This window comes from Palaemon carinicauda, chromosome 3 (assembly GCF_036898095.1).
Source record: "Palaemon carinicauda isolate YSFRI2023 chromosome 3, ASM3689809v2, whole genome shotgun sequence".
Lineage (NCBI taxonomy): Eukaryota > Metazoa > Arthropoda > Malacostraca > Decapoda > Palaemonidae > Palaemon > Palaemon carinicauda.
Window position 1 is genome coordinate 179087879 of NC_090727.1, and position 24396 is coordinate 179112274.

A 24396-nucleotide genomic window follows, 5' to 3' on the forward strand; every position below is an offset into this window, starting at 1 on the left:
AGAGTGCCATATGAGACTGTGGGACAAAAATGCAGCCCGAGAGGAAACGGTCCTCAAAGAGGTCATCGAGTTTGAACACGACAAGGAGCAAGCCATCCTCCTGAAGACCCTGAAGGGAGCTGGATATACGGATCAAGAAATACCCCACCTTTCTTGCACCTTCCTCCATCTCTTTCCCCTTTACGAAGAAAGCACTAGACTTTGCCGTCAAGGCCGTCGATGAGGCGAAAACCCTGTCCGACTCTAGAGGAGTGCAAGCCATTCTCTCTAGCACTGCCTACCTGCGAAGAGAAGTGGAAGGATGTCCACCTAACCTTCTCCGTCTCCAAGTTAGACCCAGAGATCGCAGGATAACATTTCAATGAGAACCTTCCGAAGTTACCAGACCATCTTCTGAGGAAGGAACAGGAGTCGAAGGGGAGACTTGCAGCTTCTCTCTCTCATCAGAACTGCTTAGAACTAAGTGCAGGTCAACATAATGCCCCAGAAATCTTCCTCTTCCTGGCTAAGTCTCACATGGGTACCCTTTTGAAAGACCTACAGTGAACCCTCGTTTATCGCGGTAGATAGGTTCCAGACCCGGCCGCGATAGGTGAAAATCCGCTTATTTAACATGTATATTCAGACTTTTAAAACCTTCCCTAGTACGTAGTACTGTTAACAAACTACCCTTTAATGTACAGAACACTTAATGCATGTACTACAGTACCCTAAACTAAAACAGGCACAAATATTAAAGGCGATTTTATATCATGCGTTTCCTAAACACGCCAAAAAGCACGATAAAAAATGGCAACCAATGTTTTGTTTACGTTTATCTCTGATCATAATGAAGAAACAAACGCATTTACACATCTGTGTATAGGTTAGTTTTTGCATCGATTATATTGATTATTCAGTACAGTATGTTGATTTTGTTATTACCTACCAATGTTTTACTTAATTTTTCTTAGGACTTCCAAATGAAATATTTTTCTTTATGACGCCGCCTGAAACGACGGCGTAATAAAGTACGCTCAGTAAACAAACGAAGGCATTTAACGCGCATGATGAAAGTGATAAATAATGATATTACAGTAAAAGCTTTTAGAAAATATGTTATTACAAATATTATTTACCGTATCTATATAAAATCATACATACGTAGCAAAGCAGGAAAACAATTTACGAGAGAGAGAGAGAGAGAGAGAGAGAGAGAGAGAGAGAGAGAGAGAGAGAGAGAGAGAGAGAGAGAGAGTTGTTTTACGTACGTAAATGTAAATTTAAAAAAAAAAATAGCCCCATTTCATATAAAATAGGTTATTACAAATATTTTACTTTATCATATTACAGTAGTCTGTATAATACTGTAAACGAAACAAAAACACGGCATTCAATTACAACAGCTGATTCATTCTCTCTCTCTCTCTCTCTCTCTCTCTCTCTCTCTCTCTCTCTCTCTCTCTCTCTCTCTCTCTCTCTCTCTTCGTGTTATACAATACTTACATGTAGATGAAGAAACTAAAATTAGTTTTCTTAGTGTCAATTAAATACGAAATGAAAAAATTATGCCGAGTTTACATCCATTTCAATCGTTGCTAAAAATACGGCATCCGATTTCATCAGCAAACCACTATTTTTTGGGAAACATCATTTTATTATAGAAAATTGCTACTCTTTAAATAGTTAATTGCACATTAAGAAAGCATGTACTTTTGTTTTTAAATTTCGGGTGTGTTTTAAAAATCGAGTATTGTTGACTTCTTTTTGTTTTACTTTTGGCTGTGATTAGATCAGCTGACGTCTAGCTGCCGCTCATTTCTTAACTTATTCAAACCGTCTACAGTATACAGTTGATATTACATAAGCACCAATGTGTTATAACCTATAAAAAAATTTTTGTTTATTACATTTAAAACACACACACACACACACTCTCTCTCTCTCTCTCTCTCTCTCTCTCTCTCTCTCTCTCTCTCTCTCTCTCTCTCTCTCTGGGCTACTTTTCACTACCTCCCATTCCTTACCTCTCTCTATCTCTCTAACAAATGATATCTTTGTTGCTCCTCAAAGTTTCATTTATATTGAAAATCAATCATGATTCAATTTTCCTTACTTTCTCCTATGTCGCACCATCGGTCACATCGCGGTATTTTCGAAATTTCAGGAAAATCCGCGATATATGTATATACATGCGTTATGAAAAAAATCCGCGAAGTGGTGAATCCGCGACGGTCGAACCGCGAAGTAGCGAGGGTTCACTGTATACGCTTTCCTCAGAGCGAGGAGAGCTTGCAGAGAGATCGTGCTGGCTTCAGCAACCATCAGGCACGAACCAAGGCAGCTGATTACCTCGAGTATCTGGGATAAAGACTTCTTCCCACAGGAACTGGTCCAAGGGGTCATCGCGAAGGCAGCAACGGAGAACAGGAACCTTCTCCAAAAGTGGGGCATGTCCTCATAAAGAAAATCTTCTTCGGAAGGAGGTCCCCAGCCCAAGAACAAAAGGGCGAAGAGACCACGAATACCGGCACAAATCCCCGTCATGACTATGACCACGATGCCTCAGACCACCTTCCAGATGGTCCCTCAACAACTAGTAGCCCAGTCACCAGTGTTCAACCCTACCTTTGAGAGGCAGTCAACTTCCTTTCGCCCCAGTCAGAAAGTAAAAGGTCCTAAGAGAAATTCTCCAAGAGGTAACTTCTCTCGGGTGTGAGGAGGACGTGGTCGTGGAAACAGATCCGCATGACCCCCAAAGCAATGAGGGGTTCCAGGTAGGGGGCAGACTACATCACTTTCAGGATCGCTGTACTTTCGATCCTTGGCCCCACATCCTAATCAGGAATGGACTCGGGTGGAAATGGAGCAGAATTCCACCCCCTTTACCAGAATTCTTCCAACACTCCACCCCCTTGTTGGAAGAATATACCTCAGAACTCTTGAACAAGAAGCTGATAAAGAAAGCGAAGTCCATCAAGTTCCAGGGAAGACTGTTTTGTGTTCTCAAGAAAGACTCAGACAAACTCAGAGTCATTCTAGACTTGTCTCCACTCATCAAGTTCATCGAGAACAACAAGTTTCGGATGTTTACTTTGCAACACATAAGGACCCTTCTGCCAAAAGGGGCGTACATGGTCTCAATAGACCTAGCAGATGCTCACTAGCATCTCCGGATGAACCGCCTTTTCTCCTCCTACCTAGGATTCAAACTACAGAAGAAGAAGTTTGTCTTCAAAGCAATGCCCTTCGGACTGGACACAGCCCCAAGGATATTCACGAAGCTAGCAGACACAACCGACCAACAGTTATGCACCAAAGGTGTTCAAGTGGTATGATATCTAGATGACTGGTTGGTATGGGCAGCATCCAAGACTACTTGTCTGCACGCAGCCCACAGAGTGATCCAGTTTTTGGAACACCTGGGCTTCTAGATTAACCGCAAGAAGTCTCGTCTCACTCTAGCTCAACAGTTCCAGTGGCTAGGAATCCAGTGGAACTTAAAGTCACACCACCTCTCCATTCTATCCAGGAAGAGGAGAAATAGCAGTATCTGTCAGGAGACTAATTCGTCACAAGAGGATTTCAGGACACCAGCAGGAAAGAGTATTGGGCTCTCTCCAGTTTGCAGCAGTGACAGACCCTGTGCTAAAGGCACGTTTGAAAGATGCGTCAGGAGTCTGGAGGAAATACACTTCAAACGCTCGAAGAGATCAACTAAGGTTAACCCCGGCCTTGATGTGCACACAATTAAAGCCGTAGTCAACAGCCAAGAACCTAGCATGGATAATTCACCTGCAGCCACCGCAACCATCAGTAGTGATACATGTGGATGCCTCCTTGGAAGGATGAGGAGGTCATTCTCATGACAAGAAAGTGCAAGGGAACTGGTCGCGCCAGTTCAAAACATTTCATATCAACATTTTGGAAGCTATAGAATTATTCCTGACGTTTAAGAGACTTTCCCCTCGCAGATCAATCCACATCAGACTGATCTTGGACAATGAGGTGATAGTAAAGTGTCTAAATCGACAAGGCTCGAGATCACCCCACATCACCCATCTTCTACCTGGCAAGGAGGAAGGATGGCACCTATCAGCAGTTCACTTACAAGGGTTCCACAATGTGACCGAGGACGCTCTATCCAGGCGAAAGCCCATAGAGACAGCATGGTCCCTAGACGCAGACTCATTCTCCTTTATCTCGGAAAAAGTCCCAGAACTAAAGATCGACCTCTTCGCAACGAGCGACAGCAAGAAACTATCTTGTTACATAGCCCCTTACATGGACCCTCAAGCAGAGCGATGGATGCCATGTCCCTTAACTGGAACAGGTGGAATCCCATTTACCTGTTTCCACCAACCAATCTCATGCTAAAAGTCCTCGACAAGCTAAGATCCCTCAGAGGGACAGCAAAGGTAGTAGCCCACAAGTTGCCCAAAAGCAATTGGTCCCCTCTAGTCCTAGAGTTGAAACTGAAGTTGTTTCCTCTGCCAAATCCAGTGCTGTCTCAACTGTTAAAGAGGTCGACTGTCTATGCTTCATCTTCGAGAACCAGCAACCTACATATCATGATTTTCTCGCCTGTGAACAAAAAGTTTGGAATCTCGAAGGATAAAGTTGACTTCATCGAGGAGTACAAGTCAAGTTCGTCTAGGAGGCAATACGAATCGTCATGGAAGAAATGGGTGTCCTTTGTGAAAGCAAGGAAACCGACAGAGACATTGATAGATTTCTCTCTTGCATTTTTCATACACCTTCACGAACAAGGCCTGGCCTCTACTACAATTACTTTTTGTAAATCGGCCCTGGCTAGACCACTTCTGTACGCTTTTGAGTTGGATCTCTCCAGTGAAATAAATTTAGAAGGGGCTAGCGTTCGATCCCAAGTATGAGGTAGAGATTTATTTCTATTTAAGCACAATGTTGAGTTGATATTTATCCATATTGACTCATTAGGGGTAATTTGAATGAATTACTATCAATTGTGTCACATGGTTGGCCGGGAAGTCGGGGAAAACTCGCTGGTAAGAGACTGATATCTTGCCAGGTAAATCCTGAACTGCAGATTAGCAGTTAGGTTCCGACTTCTTTGATGGCCTCTGGTGAAATGGTTGGAAGCGACCTAGCCTTTCATTAGAAGGGGCTAGCTTTCGATCCCAAGTATGAGGTCGAAATTTATTTCTATTTGAGCACGATGTTGTGTTGATATTTATCCATATTGACTCATTAGGGGTAATTTGAATGTATTATTATCAATTGTGTCATGTGGTGGGCCAGGAAGTCAGGGAAAACTCGCTGGTGTGAGACTGATGTCTCGCCAGGTAAATCCTGACCTGCAGATTAGCAGTTAGGTTCCGACTTCTTTTATGGCCTCTCGTGGCATGGTTGGAAGTGACCTAGCCTTTCATTAGAAGGGGCTAGCGTTCGATCCCAAGTATGAGGTAAAAATTTATTTCTATTTGAGCACGATGTTGTGTTGATATTTATCCATATTGACTCATTAGGGGTAATTTGAATGAATTACTAACAATTGTGTCACGTGGTGGGCCGGGAAGTCGGGGAAAACTCGCTGATAAAAGGCTGATGTCTCGCCAGGTAAATCCTGAACTGCAGATTAGCAGTTAGGTTCCGACTTCTTATATGGCATCTCGTGGAATGGTTGGAAGCGACCTGGCCTTTCATTAGAAGGGGCTAGCGTTCGATCCCAAGTATGAGGTAGAAATTTATTTCTATTTGAGCACGAAGTGTTGATATTTAACCATATTGACTCATTAGGGGTAATTTGAATGAATTAACATCAATTGTGTCACGTGGTGGGCCGGGAAGTCGGGGAAAACTTGGTGGTAAGAGACTGATGTCTTGCCAGGTAAATCCTGAACTGCAGATTAGCAGTTAGGTTCCGACTTCTTTTATGGCCTCTCGTGGAGTGGTTGGAAGCGACCTGGCCTTTCATTAGAAGGGGCTAGCGTTCGATCCCAAGTATGAGGTTAAAATTCATACATATATATATATATATATATATATATATATATATATATATATATGTATATATGCATATATATATATATATATATATAATTATATATATATATATAATCATATATATATATATATATATATATATATATATATATATATATATATATATATATATATATATATATATTTACACATACACACACACACACACATATATATATATATATATATATATATATATATATATATATATATATATATACATATATATACCTACTTACATACATATACACACACATATATATATATATATATATATATATATATATATATATATATATATATATATATATATATATGTGTGTGTGTGTGTGTGTGTGTGTACTAAAGAAAATAAATGAGAGGAAAAGTTGATATTTGTGCAAGTACTGTATAGTAAGGTGCACACAATTTATAAAATAGTAAGTTTTAGATAAGTGAATATAAAAATTGATTAATTAGCAATTTCATGTTACCAAATTGAACAGCAACTTGTAAATAAAATCTTTTTTGTCCACAGAATTTAGGAGTGTTTTGAAACGTAGAAGTTTCATGGATGATGGCACCATTTTGGCATTTGTTTGGGATTCTGGTATTTTGGGATCTTGCTACTAGTGCAACAATTGAAAATGTTGAAGATATAAAAACTTCGACTGTGCAACTGTTCAACAACCAAAGTGTTACAAAGCAACATGAAGATGAGTGTTCTGTTTGTAAGTCCTGTACTTTTTTTATGTAATATTTGTCCCATTCATAGTCCAATATTTTTTGTATTTTTTTTCAAAATATATAATTGAATTGCTTTACTAAGGATGCACTAAAGATTTTAAAACCAATGATATATACTTTTATCCTTTTACAGTTATATGTCCTGGAGATGGATTGTTTCGTGATCCCTGCGACTGCAGGAACTACTATAATTGTTATCTTGAATATGCTCACCTGAACACATGCCCAGAGGGAAAATTGTGGAGCCAGCAGCTGAAGGTATAGTAATTGAATTACTATACATTCTCTTACAGTACATAAGAATATACCAACGTTACAGCTAAATCCAATGCAATATTTAGCATTTTATTTTTCCAATTTCAATAAAACTGGAAATTCATTTTACTGTATAGGAAGTTTATTTAGAAGTATGATATTGTAATAGCTATCTGTTTGTTCATCTTTTGTCTATAAGTTTGTCCAAAACATTTACCTTGTCATTGTAACTCATCAAGGATTTCAAGCAAATTTCAACAAAAGTAGACTATCATGTGCAGATTTGCATGATGGTAGACTACAAGTTTTTTTATGTCCACGAACAGGTCTGCCATACATCCTTGTCATTGCAACACTATTTACAGTTGAAAGGATTTTGGTTATATTAGGTAGAGGTAAAACATGTAGATGTACATGAAGGAATATAATCTGTTTGTCTGTTGGTCAGGGAATCTTCCACACACACTCCCTATCAGTGCCACTCCTCTATACATAGTTGAAGGAATGTAAAAAGTAAATCTGATGTGTAAATGTTCAGAGATTGTGGTAGTTGATCTGTTTTTATTCCTACTTGGATGCAAACTTCTGAGTAATGTAATAGGGTTACTACTGGTTTTGTTTCTTACGGCCAGACAAAAAAAGAATCGGTGGATTGCGTCATGCTATGCTGCTGGGTAGCTAGTGCGCATGACGTTTTACACTTGTTCCAAGATTCTAGTCACTTCACTGCTAGCCATGGAGGTAGTAAGACGTCCCTGCCTTAACTCCTACAATCAGACAATTGCATCTTCTGCTCATCACCCTTATTTTTGCTTGTTCTTGTGTCTGTGTGTTAGGCCATTATTTGTCAATTGCTTGATGCGTTCCTGTTCGGGCCATAATGGTCGCCCTTGTGGAACCTTTATGAGTAGGATAGATGTGGTTCCTCACCTGGTATGTCCGGTGTGTAGAGGAAAGAGATGTTTAGTAGAATCAACATGTGAGTATTGTAGGGAATGGTCATCTACCCAATGAGATAGATATTGTTCTTGCTGGAAGAAATGAGCCAAGAGAGGTCGTTTCCCTCCTTCTCCCTCGGAAAGTTGTGAGAAGAAACACAAGGTACAGTTGTGTGGCATTGAACGTTCTCCCCCATCCTAATTATCCATGTCAGAATCCCTCAGAGGTTTCTGTCACGCAGGATGATGGCCTAAATTTCGTAAGCATATTATCTCCCAGTGTCTTTAATGTGCATTACGAGATTAAACCTGTTCTTATCGCGGATCCCCTGGCTACAGCAGTTGTGCATCCTAAACTAAATCCGCTTGATGCTTTTATTCCTGAATATGCAGCCTTGTCTAGAACCCTGCACCCCCACAATGCACTGAGGGGGGAGTTATACCTCTCTGATTATGTAGACAAGATGTTCCCGTTAGAAGTGTCTCCGATCAGAACAGTAGAAGCATCTCCTCATTCCTGAAAAGACCTTAGAGTTGAGCCTGTCATTTCCCCCCATAAGGAGGCTGCTTTATTGAAAGATCGCGATTACCAGTCTCCAACTCGTTCTACCAAGAAAGGCTTGCCTCATATGCCTAGGGGTCCTCAGCAGAAAACTCCTCTAAAGAGTGGCCGGGATGAGTCAAGAGATTTGTCATCTCTGTACTATGAGCGTGGTCTGACCACTTTGTTTGTGTCCCCCCCTCCAGCTTTGGCAATACCTTCATGCTCCAAGCAGGCATTTTCTTCAAAACTTCCTAAAGCTGGGAAGTCGAATGTAACTATTCCTGCCATACCTAGAATTTTGTCTAAGAATTCTGTCTGGCCAAACGTTCAGAATTTTAAATCTGAATGTGCCGACAAATCTGAACATGATGAGAGACTTTAATTCCTCTGTCTCTCGATCTAGACATAGAAATGACCGCTCTTATGATGGGAATGATCTAGACTCCTCACTCAAGGGAAAGGAAAGATGTCAGAGGAAGGATAAAGAGCTCTTTCAAATCAGAAAATCATCAACAGGACATTATCACAATTGATGATTCTCCTGAGACAAATGTGTGAGGTGTGAGTACAAGCTCTGCTAATGTAACCCCACCTGAGGCTCCAGTACAGTATTGAGTTCTGAGGCCTCTCATTTTATTAAGATCATGAGCCTAATCTGCCACTTAAGAGGTCTGGATGTGCCTTCTTTTGCAGAGACTACTAATAGATGAAGTGGCATTAACAATATTTTTCTGCTTTCTCAGAATCCAAGACTTAGGTTTGATGTGACCCTTTCCAACCAAACGAAAGACACTCGAGTTTTTTAAATTTTAGGTCTTAGCTGCGGAAAACTTGTTGAAAGCGAGTAGGTCTTCGAAACTTCCGCCATTATCTCTGCCAAGCCAGAGAATTTTGGCACTTTTAAGAGCCCTCTGGCCACTGATCCAGATGTAGCTCACTTTGTACCTTCAGTTTCGGCCAAAAGATTGCAGAATTTGCCAGCTACAATCTCTGGTCCTGAACTGGCGAATATGGAGGTAGCTTCCATGGCAGCCATTCAGACCTGTTCGTGGATAGACCGCTCTTGTCTTTATCAAATTCTTTGTCTCTGCCTTAGCCTGGGCTCATACCATGGGTATCGGACTTTTTTGATACTGAGACGACTGGCTTTTCTTGGCGGAATCCTGAGCTCTCTTGCTGAAGCACAGAGACAAGTTGCTGGATCTGTGCAAGGAGTTAGGGATTCAAATGAACTTCCAGATGTCCAGCTTTGTTCCCAAACAATCCATTAGGTATCTGGGTATGGACATAGACTCGGTGCAAGCCAAAACCTTCCCTGCTGCAGACAGAGTAGCGAGGCTCAGGACTTTGGTAGCAACTTTCCTGAAAGGTTACCTCCTGCCTGCCTGTGAGGACAGAGGTTACTAGGTCACCTCTCTTCATGAGAGAAACTTGTCCCCCTGAGGAGATAGTATCTACGCTCAATGCAGTGGGCTCTGAAGAACCTGTGATCTCAAGCTTCAGATCCCCCTGCAACCCTGCTACAAGAAGTTCATGAGGTGATATCAGACCTCCTGTGGTGGCTTAAGGAGAACTTGTTAGTGGGAACACTCTTTCAGGATCCTCCCCCACAGTTCTTGCTGTTCACAGATACGTCTCGTCAGGGATGTGGTGCCCATATGGGAAAGGAAAATATCTTGGGCCTATGCTCAGAAGAAGATAAGAGCTTCCACATAAACTTCCTGGAAAAGAAAGCAGTGCAACTAGTGATACTCCACTTTGCAAAGATTCTGATAAGTCATCTGTGGTACTGATGAGCAATAACTCCACAGTAGTGACCTATATTTCCAAACAAGGAGGTATAGCCTCTCGCCTGCTATGTAGTCTAGCAGTAGAGATCCTCAAATGGACATAGTCCCAGGTGATCTCTCTCTCGGTGAGGTTTATCCCCAAGAAGAGAAACATCATTGAAACCAGCTGAGCTGTCAAGGGACGACAGTTGGTTCAGAATGATCTTTGTTATTCTAATGGTTGACCAGGGCACCACCAACCTGTTGAGATACTACTGCTAGAGAGTCATTGGGTCCTTTGACTGGCCAGGCAGTGCAGTACTGTACTACATTGGATCCTTCTCTCTAGTTACGGCTCATTTTCCCTTTGCCTACACATACACCGAATAGTCTGGCCTATTCTTTACATATTTTCCTCTGTCCTCATACACCTGACAACACTGAGATTGCCAAACTGTTGTTCTTCGCTCAAGGGGTTAACTACTGCACTGTAATTAGAGTCAGTGGCTACTTTCTTTATGGTACATAAAGCCTTAGATACCTCACCCTGAAGACAGTCTTTCTCCTTGCCTTAACTTTAGCCAAGAAAGTGAGTGAAATGTAAGGTATATATCTCTGTGTGTCCCATTCCAGAGGGTGGAGAGAAACGTCTTTATCTTTTATTCCTGAATTTGCGGCCAAAACCCAAAATCAGGTTGATAATGATATTTGATTTGACTCTTTCATGATCTTGTCTCTCAAAGAGGTAACTGATGATCCAAATAACATTACTATATCCTGTAACAGCAGTATGTAGATATCTAAAAAGGACGCAGTATCCCAGACCCAGGATCTCCAATTTGTTTGTGAGCACTGGCCATTCCAAAAAGAAGGTTTCCAGAAATACCATTTCTTTTTGTTTGAGAGAAATTATCATGGCATTTTATAAGTCCTCAGGGGAAGCGTCTCCAAAGTCTGCCCCTCAAGCCCATGATATATGTGGACTTGCTGCAACCCTAGCGTTCTTGAAGAGACAAACCACTTTTACAAACCGCTACCTTAAAAATTGCACACAGGTCCTTTGACACAATTTCTATAAAACCCATTGTTTCTGCACAGCAAATAGTCTAATTTAAGCTCTCATGGGACAAGTAACTGCTTTTATCCCAGGCATCAGTTACAGTAATCTCTGCATTATACGGGTGTTTATGAGCATCAAGGCGAAAAGTGATTTTGATTGAACTTGAAGCCCTCACTTAAAATTTCCCCGATGCAGGTAAGAAAGCCCTGTTTTAGTTGACTGATATACTGTATAACAATATATTGCATATATTAATATTAAAAGTCACTTGATGTTCATATCACTTCACCCGGGTAAGGCTCTTTAGATTGAGGGTAAAGGGCAGACCTACTACTCCATGGAGACTTTCTCTCCCACTTAAGAAAGTCTCCCCATTAAATGACTCAGAAGTTTATATCCGGGAAGGAATAAACTGCAAATTTGATACAATTTGTATTTTTCCTAGCTATATAGACCTGAGTAATTTTCGTAAGGTCCCACCTCAGCTACCCCTCAAGTCTTCAACCAGAATAGTGATATGACTAGATGCTTGGGACAAGCATAAATTGTCATGTGCACTAACTGCCCAGCACCATAGCATAACGCAATCTGCCAATTCTTTTTTTTTTTGTCTGGCCGTATAAAACAGAACCAGAACTAACCTCATTAAATGATTTAGGTTTGTATAGCTAGGAAAAATACAAATTGTATTAAATTTCCAGTGTTTATATTCATGTACAGTGCAAAAGTAAGCAATAGCTGTTTGTTTCAACTCAAATACAAACTTCTGTCATTTTCAATAAAATCAATTTCTTGTGCAAGCTGGACCAATTGTTGAATCATTAACCAGTTATCTAGGTAACCTTGAGTGGTTGAGGGGATCCATCTACCTACCTTTCCGTCAGTTAGTGAATGGATGTTAAACTGCCGTTCTTCAGCATTCCCGTTGCTTATGCAGAGGTAAAAGTATTGGCTAAGAAGATTATAATTGTGGGCAATTAATATTTGACATGTCTATATTGCATAGGGGGAATTCATGTTTGCAAGAATCTTCATGTGATGAGTGTAGGGTATGATCTCTGCAGTGAGCAGAAATTTAAAAGAAGAGAAAGAGAGCCAAGAAATGTTTGCTGATATCTAAGGACGGGAACACTTTTCATCTTCTGCCAAAAAAATAACTTATTTTTTTTCTCTCGTCTTCTTGGGGTAGTCCTTCTACATCTGCTGGTACTACTCAGGCTTGGTCTACCCGAATATTAGTTAGGAGGTAGGGCCCCCTTGACCATCCACAAGTGTGTAGTTTGTTCCTATGGTGATGACTACTGTACTTCCCCCAACTATAAATTCACCCCTGTGCATGTCTGAGAAATGCGCACAACAAACAATACAACAGCAGCATGAAGCTGCGAACAATGGAACGAAGCGCCAAATATGTAAGGGAGCACCGAAAGGTGATAGGATATGTAACGGCTCCTCACTTATCCTTCCCTTTAGTGGATTAGACTGGGTTATCTTAGGATATGTCCCTGATTATATATGCTATCTACGGATAGTTGTTCCAGGGGTTGGAACCCCATGATACCTGACGGTAATTATTTTCTGATGTCACTCGCAGAAATATTATGCAGTAGGAAGCAGCCGAAGGGAACTTCCATCAGGACGACATGGCTCTAGCCCAAAAATAAATTATTTTGAATGTTTTTATTTTGTCACATTAACCAGAATACTTTGGTAGGATTCAGTAAGTTTCCTAGAAATGGACATTCGACTTATGAACTTTCAAAATTAAGAAACTGTGATAAATACAATTCTATTTTGAAGTGTTTTAGGTTGCAAAAACAGCGGTAGTAATTTCTTTTATACATATAGACTAACTCACTCATGTTAGAAAAAAACTGTCATTCAAAAACAATGGAGATTAGGGATTTGGGTGTCATGAGTTTGATGCCTAAGTTAATCTTGTTGAACTTAAGAACCAACTCATGAAATATATCTCATTCATATCTTGGAGACTGGTGTACAAACTTTGCTCTATGATTTCATTGTTCCTATACTAAGAAACCTCTCGTTATTTATGTGGATTATCTTTCAGCGCAGCTGGAAGGTAGCCATTAGACTTTAATTGCGAGATTGCAACCCTTACTAACCACATGAGTGGGTAAGCTGGGGGTAGCTGAGGGGTACCCAGCTGCATCTATATATACTCTCACAGCAGTGAGAGACATCCCTTTTTCTTTTGGCTTGGTAGAGATCGGATGTGTCCTCTCTCTCCTTGCCTGTCATTGAACTTTTAATTTTGCTTTCTCTTTTCCAGGTGTGCATGTTCTCTCTACGATCGCCTTTATGTGTACGTTTCTAATATTGCCTTTATGCAAATGTGTCCAGAGCGCGAGGGTGCCGCATGTGGTACTTTCATTTCTTCGTTGCAGACCGATCCGTACTCTCTGTGTCCTTCGTGCAGAGGGCATCCCTGTTAGCAGGGTTCGCCCTGTGCAAAGTGTAGGGATTAGCCTGCCTCCCAATGGGAGAAATTTGGGTGGTGCTGGAAGAAGGCGAAGCTTGATCTTTCTCCCTCAGGGGCGAGGAAAGTGCGTTCTTCTTCTTCATGCACCCCCAAATCTCTTTCTAAAGCTCCCTCTCGCTCACACTCCTCCGAGGGAGAATAGAGTAGGAGCGCAGACCGACTAACTCCTTGGCAACCCCGGGATACTGTGGGTTTGTTGCTTCTCCTAGAGGAGCAACTTCACTTCTAGCTGCTTTCGAGCCTTTCTCCCTTTCAGATTTGTTGCAGGTGTGGTTGTCCTTAGGGATTTTGGGACCCCCTTTGAAAGAGGAGCTTCTGTGGCTTCTTCAGCGTGGTGCCAGGATGGACATCTCTGGAGCCGTCGACATCTCAATCTCTGGAATTGTACGAGGTCCATCTTTTGCCTTCTCCTGGCCCTTCCATGCGTGGACGAGGTGATCGCTCACGTTTGCCTCTCCCTGCTGATGACGAACGCTTTCTGCATCTTGGGACCTCGTCGTCCCCTAACCTTCAACCCTTTGCTTCTCCCCACAGGAACACGCAGGTTGCAGGTGTAGATCTTTCAGGGACCAGTGCTCCTACCACCAGCAGTGCTTAAGGACGAGTATCGCCATCACCTCCCCCTTCTGGACACTCTTCCCCTGATAGCCATTCGCGAGGATCGGAAGATCTAACGGATCGTAGGTCATCACGATCCGAGAGTTTTTTTTTTATAAAAGGCGCTCACAAGACCGTGGGTCTCAACGCTCTCCTCAAAGGTGTTCTTCTTCACAAGGACGAGTCACACGACCGCGTTCTACATGATCTAGAGCAAAGTCTAGTCCTAGGTCCAGACGCTCGTATTCTAGATCTCAGAGATCTAGATCACGAGAACGTCGCTTGTGCTCGCGAGTACGACGCTCCCGTTCACGAGGGTGGCGTTAATGCTTGCGAGGGTACCGTTCACGAGAACGACATTCACGTTCGCAAGGCTGATGCTCACGTTCACGAGTAGGCATTCCCTATGTTCACGCTGTTCTCGAACGAGAGCTAGACCTTCTGTTCACAAACATCTCATTCACGATCACGAACCGAGCGTTCGTGATCAAGGTTTTGACGTTCTTCGTCTAGAGGTAGAGGTAGGCGCACGTGCAGTCCATCTGTGCGTAGTCCCTCAACCAGACCATCATTCCAAACAGCCTCGGACCGAACCTGATGATGAGAATGACCATTCCTCAAACAGGTGTCCAGTTGAACCTCCAGTGCCTTTCACTGCCTGGGGAGTCTAAGCTAAGCGTTCGCCTACTCGACGCTTGGAAACCCGTCTTGCAGTGACACATTCTCCAACTAAAGCGGTCCCTACTCAGAGGCCTCCTCTGCCGACTTCATTGGACATAGGGTCTTCTCTTAGGCAGCAGGAAGGTGTTAGACCTTCCTCTTCCTGTATGGTTCCTACTGCTCCTGTTGCGAGCACCTCTGTTTGGGAATCGCGTCCATTCACGCATTAATCTCGTAATTTTGCGAGAAAATTGGCCGTTTTCGCAAGCAATTCACAAGCAGACATGTCAGAACCGTGAGCAAGTGCGGTACCAACGCCTCATACCTCAGCTTCTTCCACCTCCAGCGGATGACCAACACCCTTTCCAGAGTGTTTCAAGGAGCCTCCTAATAGGTTCGCTAATGTACTTATTAGTCCGGACCTTCCTTCCCGTCCGAAGGAACGTGTTCCTCTGCTTCAGAGATTATCACCTGCATTGACTGGAGCTCCTTCTAGAGTTCCCCCAAAAGGACACTTTCCTAGGGAATTTCAGGGTTTACTTAGAGGATCAGAACTTCCTCCATGGGTGAAAACGTTCATCTCCACCCTGCTTAAGTCTCTGCTGAAGGTCCTAATCCATCTGACTCTTACTTGGCCAACTTACCCTTTACGCCAGTGAAGGTAAAAGAGGTCAGTACTAAGAGACAGAAATGGAGGATGAAAGGCGTAACACCACCGCATGCTGACATCATCCGCCCTAAGACGAGTAGGAACTTAGGCTAGCCCAGTGAGATTACGATCCATCCCTTCAACCCTCAAGACATTGAGGTAATGCCTCCGGACCAACGTGGTTTCTGTACTTCCAGAGGAGAAGGAGCCTTCAGCTCCTACTGCCAAGCTTTTGTCAAGTGCCTCGAAAACCTCGCAGGTTCCCCCTCCTAAGGCCGTGGAGGAACGTCCTGTGCATAAGGAATCGAAGGACACTAAGACGAAACCCAAGAATACTGCGGCACAGGAAGCGTGAATGGGTAAGGCACAGAGACGGTCCCCTGTGGCGGGTCCTCCCAGTGATTCAGTTGACGACCCTGATCTACCCCAGACTCTGGATGTGAGTCTGGAGGTGGACGACCCCTTAGATTCTGAAGACGAGAATCTTCCAAAGGCAGCCAGTCTAAACTATCACTCCGAGAAGAGAGACATGAGTCAGAGCATACATTTTGGCAGGTTCTTGCCTGTATGAGGGCCATCAACAGGCTGTCTACTCCTGGTTCCACTATCCAGGAAGGGAAGGATATGGCTCTTGACGAGATATTTGAGACCCAGAAGCCTTCCAGGTCCAGTGTAGCTCTACCCTGGATCTAGGGATTGACAGCCGTCAAAAGGAAAGCTATCGCCCAGATAGCTGGAACTTCTAGTTCCTTGAGGGCAGGTTCCACCTCTTGGTCCCTTCCATTCCTTTTGTTCTACAAAGGAAATATTACGAGATTGAGGGGGAGCCCCATTCCACCATGTCCCTTGACCCTTCAGTAGAGTCCCTAAAGAAGCGTGTCCCGACTCAAACCCTTTCCTCTCTGAAGGCCTCCCTCTCAGCAGTTGATCTCCTGAACATAGAGAGAGGCACAAAGTCCGCCATGCAGGCAGCTTCGTGGCTCGATCTATGGCTAGGATCCTTAGGCTTCATGGTTCGCTCCCATGACCATTCAAAGAAGTCGTCCAGGAAGACTTTGATTCTTTCCTGTTGTTAGGTACCCGGACTCTTGAGGTTTTATCACACCACATCGTCAACCTGTGGGCGAATACCATTCTCAAGAGAAGGGATACCATCATAGATAAGTTCCACAAGCAGGTGCCAAAGGTGGAGGTCTCCAGTTGAGGAGTTCCACCCTTGGCGGTTCATCTCTCTTCATTGCAGAAGAGATAGAGAGGGTTGCTGAGCAATGGAGGAAATCTTTGAACGATTCTCTCCTCCATAGGGCCATGACATCGCGGCCCTATGGTAGACCTTCCCAGTCTTCCCGAAATCAGCAAGCATCTTTCTCTTCTCACCCATCAACTTCTAGGTCTTCCGGACCTTCTTAGGTGTGTAAGCGGCCCTTTCCATCCAAATTCCAGAAAGGATCCAAGTCGTTCAGAGGAAAGAAGGGAGGAAAGGGAGGTGGCCGAGGTGGTCACTCCCAGTAGGAATGGCATTCCTCCTCACCTACCTCCTTTGGGAGGATGCTTACAGCACCACTGGCAGAGGTGGCAGCTGCCCGCGGCAGAACCTTGGACGGGCGAAGGCCAGAAAGGGTCCAAGTCGTTCAGAGGAAAGAATGGAGGAAAGGGAGGTGGCCTTCGTTGCCACTCCCAGTAGGAATGGCATTCCTCCTGACCTACCACTTTTGGGAGGATGCCTACAGCACCGCTGGCAAAGGGGGCAGCTCCAGGCAACAGAACCCTGGATGGTCGAAGTGATCAGCCTAGGGTACAGCGCCTTGTTCATTCAACATCTCCCTCCTCTGACTCGGGTCCAGTGCATATAAGCTTCTATGCAAAGGGTTCTGCAAAGGAGCTGCCTTTAGGGACGGGCGCTCCACAAGAGGTTGCGGACAGGTCTAAGGCTTCTACAGTCAAATTTTTCTGGTAAAAAAGGCGACTGGAGGCTGGAGACCAGTCATTGATCTCTCCCCTCTGAATAAGTTTGTTCAACAGACCCAGTTCAGAATGGAGACGGCAGACACGGTCATCCAAGCGGTACGTCTAAGGGACTTCATGTGCACACTGGATCTGAAGAACGCATCCTTCCATTTCCCAATCCATCTGTCTTCAAGGAAGTATCTGAGATTCATAAACGAGGAAAAGACATACCTGTTCAAGGTTCTATGCTTCGGTCTCGCGACAGCTTCTCAAGTATTCACTAGAGTGTTTACCATTATGTCCTTTTGGATTCACAGGAACGGCATCCGTCTTCTCAGATATCTGGACGACTGACTGATCCTAGCAGATTCAGGGATGACCCTTCTTCGTCACTGGGACATGCCCCTCTAGTTTTTTCAGGCCCTGGGGGTTCTGATAAATCACGAGAAGTCATTACTGCAACCTTCACAAAGACTGGTATATGTCGGTATGATTATAGACAGTGTCCAAGAGAAAGTCTTCCCATCAGACGAAAGAGTTCACCGATTGAAGGAAGTAGCCGCATCCTTCCTCAGAAAAGAAGTTCTTCCAGCTTCTCGTTGGTCAAGTCTGTTTGGTCATCTGACCTTCCTCAGCCGTCTTGTTCCAATTGGCCACCTCAAGATAACATCCCTGCAGTGTCAGCTGAAGTCCGTGGGAAACCAACACTCCGATCCACCGGACACCCGAGTTCCTGTAACTCAGGATCAGGCGACGGATTTTAGTTTATGGTTGGTAGACAAAAACCTTCGACAGGGCCAGAATCTTCTTATTCCCCCTCCGGATTTGATGCTCTTTACAGATGCAGCAAAAGAGGGAGGGTGGGGGCTCACCTGCTGCACCATACGATCTCTGGCCTTTGGCCAAAGTCATAAAACTACCAGCACATAAATCTTCTAGAAATGAGAGCAGCCTACTTAGCTCTTCATCAGTTCCAACAGTTGCCGGCAGGTCACCCTGTGATGTTGATGAGCGACAATACCACAGAAGTGGCTTACATAAACAAACAGGGTAGTACCTTTTTGCAGCCTCTATGCCATTTTGCAGTAAAGATCCTCAAATGGTCAGAAGAACATTAGGTGTCTCTATCAGCTCGACTCATTCCAGGCAACAGGAATGTGCTCGCGGACAATCTAAGCTGAGCGACTCAGATAGTAGGCTCCGATTAGTCTTTGAATCGTCAGGTAGCCAACAAAGTCCTGACTTTTTGGGGTTCCCCGACTGTAGACCTGTTCGCAACATCTCTAAACAGCAAGCTTCCACTGTACTGTTCTCCAGTTCCTGACCCTCAAGCTCTATGGCAAGATGCATTCCAGCAATGGTGGGACAACATCGACGTGTACACCTTTCCCCTGTTTTGTTTGATGAGAAGACTGCTCAACAAGATCTATTGATGATTCTTGTAGCTCCGCTATGACATCATGCAGAGTGGTTTCTGGATCTCCTGCAACTTCTAGCCTAGTGGATCTACTGAGAGAAGTCCCTCCACAACCAGATCTACTCAAACAACCACGCGCGAACATCTTCAACAAGACTGTGCAGTCGCTTCGACTTCACGCGTAGAGACTATCCAGCTTCTCTTCTGTCAGGAGGGCTTTTCATGACAAGTTGCGGAGCGAATGTCCGGATACTTGCGTGGGTCCTCAGCCTCAGTCTACCAGGTAAAATGGAGAGTATTCTGTGGTTGGTGTCATGGAAGGAATATCTCTCCACTTGATGCCACTATTCCAGTATTAGTGGAGTTCCTTGTTTACCCTCGGAAGGAAAAGCTCCTTTCAGTTTCAGCGGTAAAGGCTATCGCTGAGCCTTAAGCCTAGCCTTTAGGCTGAAAAGAGTTGATATTTCCTCTTTGTTGGAGTTTTCTTTACTCATACTAAGTTATGAGATCACTTGCGCCCAGTCAGAGATTAGGCCTCCTCTTTGGAACAGGGTTTGCATCTTGAGATCCTTAAAAGGGCCTCCCCATGAACAATTACGCCATGTAACTGACCAAAATCTCACTTTGAAGACGGCGTTTCTGCTTGGCGTAGCTTCGGCAAAGAGAGTCAGTGAACTACATGTCCTCTCGTGTGATATCGCCCATTCAAGGGGATGGGGTGAAATGACACTCAGCCTCATCCCTGAGTTTATTGCTAAGACTCAAAATCTAGGAGTAGTGGACCATAGATTCAGGCCCTTTCAGATCGTGAGTCTTTGTTCTGTAAGCAATGACTCAGATCAATTTTTACTATGCCCAGTGAGGAGTTTGAGATACTATCTTAAACGCACTGCAGCAGCACGGCCCCGACTAACACCTCTGTTTGTTAGCTGAGGGAGTGTAAAGAGGAGTATCACCAAGAATACGGTTTCCTCCTAGATTCACCAAGTAATTAAAAGAGCCTTGGCTCCCGATCCTCCTCAGGCTCGTTGACCTTGTGCCCATGATGTCAGGGGAATTAGCACTGACCTGGCATTCCAACGCAACTTCTCTGTGTTACAAGAACTTCAAGCGGGCATTTGGAAGAGACAGACCACTTTCATAGCCCATTATTTAAAAGACATGACCCACAGGAGACTCAATACATTCACTATCGGTCCTGTGGTGGCTGGTCAACAAGTGGTTTAAGATACCTTAAGCTCCTCGATGGACAAGTAGCAGTTGGTTGAGGGCATTGGTTACCTGGGTTAAGACTGGAATGAATGAGAAGAATGTCTGACTTTCTTTTCTTCATCTGCCCCTCCCTTGGGGTACAGCACCATGGGTCCCTCTGCAAGCTGGCTTCAACCTCTGCAGGTAATTATCACTTCCCTTGTATAGCCTTGTATAATATATAAAAATCTTATACTGTCCACATTCCCATTGCTCTCTGCAACGGAGCAATGGGATACGTTTTGTTTTCCTATATAAACTCAGAAGCTGTTCATACAGGACAACAATCTCTATTACACTGCATTGCTCAGGCTGCTATTAAACTCACTTTGTATATTTTAGCGATGTGTCAAAATTTTCCCTAGACCACAGTCATATACTGTACTAGGTAAAACCGGGTCAATGTCCATGCCAGATCTTGGACTTCCACCCACCTAAGAGTGAGTCATCCACATAAATAAGGGAAGGTTTGTTTGTATGGGAACAGATGACAAATTCGGAGATAATTTGTATTTTTCCCTAACTAATACAAACCTGGAGTTATTTATATAAATTGGGCCGCCATCACCTATCCCTCAAAGTCCTGCCTATGAGAGTAGATATAGAGGCGGCTGGGTAACCCCCAGCCACCCCCAGTCTACCCGCTGAAGTGGTTAGGGAGGGTTGCAACCTCACAATTAAAGTATGATGGCTACTTCCAACTGCCGCTAAAAGAATATCCACATAAATAACTCCAGGTTTGTATTAAATAAGGGAAAATACAAAGTATCTCCAAATCTGATCTTAAATTTTTTCCCTTAATTTGTCTCCTTATGACTATTGTATGGTGGAAGAAATATTAGTTGAAGCAAAAAAGTGGGGAAAAAGAGTGGGGTTGTGTAAAAGGAAGTGCTAAACGGCCCTTCTTCGTGGGTCATTTAAAGTACTCGTCGACATTTTGAAGGATTTATTTAGTCGAAGGTCACTGGAAAAATTACATACAATGAGAAATTCATATGGTGACAATTCTTCAATTAATCTAAAAAAAAAAAACATATTTAAAGAAAAATCCTTTTCTCTCCACATTTCAAAACAACATTATTGGAAAAACTCTATTGCTATAATTTCAGTAATTGTAATTCCTTTGTATTCTATTTCTTGCATGTTACACATTTTTATTAATATTTCCAATAAAGACCTCTGGTATAATAACTTGATTACAAAATTCGTAATACTAGATGGGTGAATCCCTTGGTTCTGCTATATATCGAATCTTTAAGAAATATGCACTAAGCATTAATAGACATCATTAAGTCATGAGAGAATTCCACTAAATAGTTATTCGATCTGTGGCATATTTTATCTAGCTTAATCCCTTACGAACTCTATTTTCCCTCCTTAAATTGTAAAGACCTCTTGATAACATCTTTTACTTACAAATTTGTTTGTGTGTCCACTGCAAAGACCGTCCAGCTCTGTCCCCTCATGGGCTGCAGGCAAGTCCCTACCGAGGGTACGCCACTGTTAACACAAGCACACCCCTCACTTTATTTCATGTGTCTATATTTCATCATATTAGCAACCCTAATTAGCTATTGTTATTTAAAAAGCAACCCTGGCAACCCTTTTACGTCTATAAATCTCAGAACACTGTGATGCTTACCTTATATCATAATTCCATCTTAAAGTCGTCGATGTGGACTCTCTCAAGCACGTCTACTCTCAACGCCTGGTACTGTTTGAAAGGCCCACCTGCCGCTTTCCCAAGCGCTTGACAGAGGGGCGGCGGGAGATGGACCGATGGTTCTTTTGTTTTCTTTTGTTGCTAACATATAAAAGGTGTCCCCCATAATTATTGTTTCTGACGGAAACTTCCTCATTTTAATTTTCTTATTATTTGGTAACGGGTACGCCTCTATTAGTGACCGAAATTTAATTAAAAATTTTGGATTTACCACGAACCATCATTCAAAGTTGCGAAGGGAAAAGTGAAATTTCTCTGAGTGAAATTTCCATGCGTGAAACTTCCCTGCGTTTACAGAGGTAGTGAAGGTTGAAGAGTTAATTAAACCTGAGGTAAAAAGTGAATATCAAGAAAGGTTGGAAATGGCATATGACACAGTGAAAGTGATAGAAACTGATAATTTAGATGAGTGGAAGTTAGTAAAACAAAACTTTGTTGGGATTTTAAGTGATGTGTGTGGAAAGAGGATTGTTGGAGGCAGCATGATGAAGGGTAGTAAATGGTTGATTGATTGATTGATTTAAAGTTTTCAGGCATCCTGACATCTGAGGTCATTGACGCCGGTAACATTTAATTTATGTATACAAAAATAAAATAAAATAAAAAATAAAAGAGTATTCAATTAAAATCATAAGAGTTAAATGTCATAAAAGTTAAATATTTTTCAGAAGACCTGCTTCTAAATAAATCTAAAAATGCCACTTGCATGGTAGGACACATCATTTCCAAGAATCTTGGCAAGGATGAACCTGCCACCCTCACCTCGAGCCTCAAACAAATATCTATTCCTTAAGTTGTTATAATTGGGGCATTCGGTCAACAAATGCCTTACTGTTAGAGGTACTAAACAGTCGTCACAATACGGTTGGTGTTGGCCCTTCAGCAGAAACTCATGTGTCAATCGAGTGTGACCAATACGGAGACGACAAAGAGACATCTCCCATTTTCGGGGCATCATATTATACCTCCAAGGAGATATGTCATTTGTTATCTCTCGCATTTTATTGCCATCTTGACTATCCCATTGCTGTTGCCATTTATTGCAAACCAATTTCTTGATGTCAGGTAAGAAATCATTACAGGGAATGGGATACCTTCTTGGCAGCAACTCGGATGCAGCCTCCTTAGCCAGTGAATCTGCCTTCTCATTCCCGGACACACCTACATGTGCTGGAACCCAACAAAATTGAACTGTTATATCTCTCCGTCCAATAATGAAAAGCCATTCTTAAATCTTTAAAACTAGAGGGTTATTAGAATTAAAAACTTCTATAGCTTGAAGGACACTCCTTGCATCACTAAAAATTGTAAAATTACCCTCCTTCTCCAACGCTATTTTCTCAATAGCGGTTAATATGCCATACAGTTCGGCAGTAAATATGGAAGCGGTCAGAGGAAGTGCACCTCTACAATTAAAACCATTACTATGTACTCCAAATCCAACGCCAGCATCAGATTTGGAGCCATCAGTATAGATAAAAGTTGATCCTCTATGTTCTTTAACATGTTCATTAAAAAGAGACCTGGCTTCTAGGTCTGACATATTCTTCTTATCTCCAATAAAATATTTACAAAAAGATATCTTTGGTAACTTCCATGGAGGCGTTGATGATACCCTGAATGGAAGTACCTTATTTCTAATTATATCCAGACTATTTGATAATCGTTTCACCCGAAAGCCATAAGGTTGAGGAGATTTTGGGTGCAACTCAAAGTATGATGCGTGTCTTACAAGGCTTGCAGTCTGAAAGGCTAGAGAGTTAGGGAGTCTTTGCAATCTAAACCAATACCGAAGAATGGAAGACATTCGGTAAAGGTCTAGAGGTAACTCTCCAGCATCAACAAGGAGACTTGGGATAGGCGAGGTTTTAAAAGCTCCAGTAGACAATCTAATACCTGCATGATGTATCGAGTCTAATATTTTTAACCGGCTTGGGGTGGCTGAAGAATATACCTCACAACCATAACTAATTTTGGAAAAAATCAAGGCCTTGTATAATTTGAAAATAGTATTGCGGTCTGCCCCCCACGATGTGTGGGACAATACTTTTAAGATATTCAGAGCTTCAACACATTTAGCTTTTAATGCTTTTAAGTGAGAAACCCATGTAAGCTTACAATCAAATATCAAACCTAAAAATTTAGCTTCTCTTGCACATGGTATCCGTTGACCTTTAATGTATATATCCGGGTCTGGATGTACTCCCCTGATACGACAAAAATGGACAATGGTAGTTTTACTTGTCGAGAACCTAAATCCATTCATGTCAGCCCACTGGATAATTTTATCAATAGCGAGTTGGATTTTTCTCTCAACCATTGCCATTCTAGTGCCAGCAAATGATATTGAGAGA

The 24396-nt window shown here is 42.8% G+C and overlaps 1 protein-coding gene across 1 annotated transcript in view; it reads left to right on the forward strand.

Moving 5' to 3' along the window:
- Positions 1-24396, forward strand: part of LOC137638802 (chitotriosidase-1-like) — a 166672-nt gene that overhangs the window by 43422 nt on the left and 98854 nt on the right. The window contains exons 2-3 of the mRNA XM_068371182.1: positions 6521-6713; positions 6863-6987. The gene's annotated coding sequence lies outside the window, so the exon portion shown is untranslated. The remainder of the gene's footprint in view (positions 1-6520; positions 6714-6862; positions 6988-24396) is intronic.